Source organism: Theobroma umbraticum, unplaced genomic scaffold, assembly GCF_002168275.2.
Source record: "Theobroma umbraticum cultivar Fairchild unplaced genomic scaffold, ASM216827v3 scaffold_67.0, whole genome shotgun sequence".
Classification (NCBI taxonomy): domain Eukaryota; kingdom Viridiplantae; phylum Streptophyta; class Magnoliopsida; order Malvales; family Malvaceae; genus Theobroma; species Theobroma umbraticum.
The window spans coordinates 4,592,718-4,595,588 of NW_018397262.1; the positions used below are offsets into that span (position 1 = coordinate 4,592,718).

Here is a 2,871-nt window from a genome sequence, read left to right on the forward strand (position 1 = left end):
ATGAGAAAGATCTAGTGAGACCAATTTTGATAGAAAACTGATTTCATGCGGGATTAAGTCAGAGAATCCAGAATATGAGAGATTAAGATGGGTCAAACTCACAAACTGATTAAATAACTCCGATGAGATAAAGCCATTGAAATTGTTCAAAGCAAGGTTGAGTCGTTGGAGTCCTTGAAGGGGGAAGAGGCTGTTGTTTGCAGGGAGAAAGCCACAAAGCCCGTTTGAGCTAAGGTCGAGCAGTTGAAGTCTTTGAAGGTGGAAGAGGCTGCTGTTTGCAGGGAGAGTACCATCAAGGCAGCTGTCACTGAGGTCGATGCCAATAACATGACCCGTCACCATGTGGCAACTAACTCCATCCCATGAACAGCAATCCGTGCTTTCATTCCAAGAATTTATCCTTAGGTAATAACCACAATCATCATAGACAGAAATAGTGTTTTTGAATTCGAGCAAGGCAGCTCTCTGTTCTGGGAGGCATAAGTGAGCTGAAGGAAGAAAAGAGGGAGGGGAACTCAATGAACAATGAACCTGGAAATGCAAGAGCGTTAAAAGCAGGCAAAGGATTTGGTACAACATCCTAATTACTTTTCCCAGATTTTCTCGAGGAAAAAGGAAAGTATGAAACAAGGGTTGTCGAAAAGGGTCAAGTTATGGAGGTGAACTTAAAAATGAGTTGTGGCTGAGGCAGGGCGAGGGACATAAAAATAGAAGAAGCAGTGGAGACATCTCCTTTTCAAGTCAATCAACAAGTCTTTCTAAAATCTTTCAAGTTGTTTTCCATTAATGCATTTAAAGTCAAGTCTTCTCAACTTGAAAAGATTTATTCATTGTCAAGTTTTTAATTATGTCGTGTGTATAAAACTTAAAACTTGACATATATAATAAATGTGTTAGTCATATTGAGTCAAATTACATAATTATTATACGTATCCATATATGTGTTTCAGATCCTGACATCGATTAGTTAATCATATCGTATTCATATTTACATATAAAATTGTTAATATTCTATATTTACACAATACGATTAAAATACAGAGATACGAATTATCAAATCCAATTTATGTAAACAAATTATTTTTCAATTACCAAATGATCCTTAATTACTTACTACATCAAACTAACATATGTGGTAGGAAAAACCAATCTAATGATTTATAGATTGTTATTGATATGTGACTCATGCTAACGTAATCGTTTTTTTTTTTTTGAAAGATATGCTAACGTAATTGTTAAGCATTCAAACCAAGAGGAAGAAATGAAGATAGTGACAGAAGATGAGGAGGGGGAATTCAAAAAGGAAATTAAAGAAGACGGGCAAACTACCATGTTAGAAAGTAAAGGCATGAAGCGTGTTAACTGTTGTATGCATACATGATAAAATCGTACCATATAGACTTGTCTGCATAGACTCTTGCATTAGATTCAGTTCGAAAGTCACCCTGACAAGTAGAAAAAAGAAAAGGAAACATCACCTATGCAGGATCTGGATGTAGTGCTAGTTTCTTCTTCTGCTTCTGCGAATCCACTTTGTAACATTGTTTTGCCAATCTCTCTCAACCATTCTGATAAACCACCATGGTCTTCCTGTTGTGAATACAATGTATCCCATGCTCAATCCTAACACCACTCCACATCCATAGCCCATCATTACAACTTTCCAAATAAAGGCTATTTCAGAACCTTCATCTTCCTTAAACATTGGTACCGGTAGTTTTGGCTCCTCATCGTTGCCACATTGCTTTGACATTGGGAGGCCACACAGTCCCAAGTTCCCACTATAAGAATCGTTCTCAAAAGTATCAAATTGCTTCCCATGGGGAATTGGCCCGACAAGAGCATTTTGTGATAGATTTAACACTGCAAGGAATGTCAGATTCGTCAATTGGGATGGAATTCTGCCACTAAGCTTGTTTGACGAGAGATCTAACGATTCAAGTGCTACCATGTTTCCGAAAGATGATGGGATAGGACCAGTCAAATTGTTGCTAGAGTAGTTGAGCGCTTGGAGTGAAATAAGTTCTCCGAGTTCCTCAGGAATTTGTCCACAGAATAGATTGTTCGAAAAGTCCATAGATCTGAAAATGGCTAAGGTTTTCATCAACTCAGTCTCCAATCTTTTGGTTGTTACATTTACAGGAGTACAGTAATGTTCATTAACTATGCCAAGGAGAGCTTCTAAACTGGTTGGGACTACAATCCAAAATATCCTTTTAGTTACATCTTTCATTGCTCTCAAATTTTGGAAGAATTTTGTTGGCAAGGGGCCGCTGAACTCATTATGAGAGAGATCAAGTACTCGCAATGCGGAGAAGTTTGATGAAGCTATGGAATTGGGCATGGGACCATGCAAGCTATTATTTCGTAGAAGAAGAACTTGCAGCCTTGGAAGTGAAGCTAACCAATAGGGAAAGGTATCAGTGAACTTGTTGTTCCTTAAATTCAAAAGGAACAAGGAACTACAATTAGCCAAAGATCGTGGTAGCAATCCTTCCAAATGATTGTCATTGAGGAGAAGATAACTCAAGCTATTATTTGTAAAAGAATCAGGGACTTTGCCATAAAACTTATTCATCTCCAAATTCATAAACTGGAGAGAATAGCTGAAATTCCCAAGACATTCTGGAATAGTTCCATCCAAGTTATTTCTTGACAAGTCAAGCCTTTCAAGCGAACTCCAATTACAAATCAAAAGAGGGATATTTCCGGTCAAGTAATTTCTTGAAATTAAGAAATCAGTAAAAGACGATGGTGGATTTGGATTTTGAAGTTTCAACCAAGTTGACAGAATTGGCCCTTGAAGCAAGTTGGACCGAAGGTCAAGAACTTGAAGATTCTTTCCGGGGAAGTGCTCCAAAGTGGTCAGAA

The 2,871-nt window shown here is 37.8% G+C and overlaps 1 protein-coding gene across 1 annotated transcript in view; it reads left to right on the plus strand.

The window, feature by feature from the left end:
• LOC110419696 (receptor-like protein Cf-9 homolog) overlaps window positions 1-2,871 on the plus strand; it is a 5,730-nt gene that overhangs the window by 836 nt on the left and 2,023 nt on the right. The window lies entirely within an intron of this gene.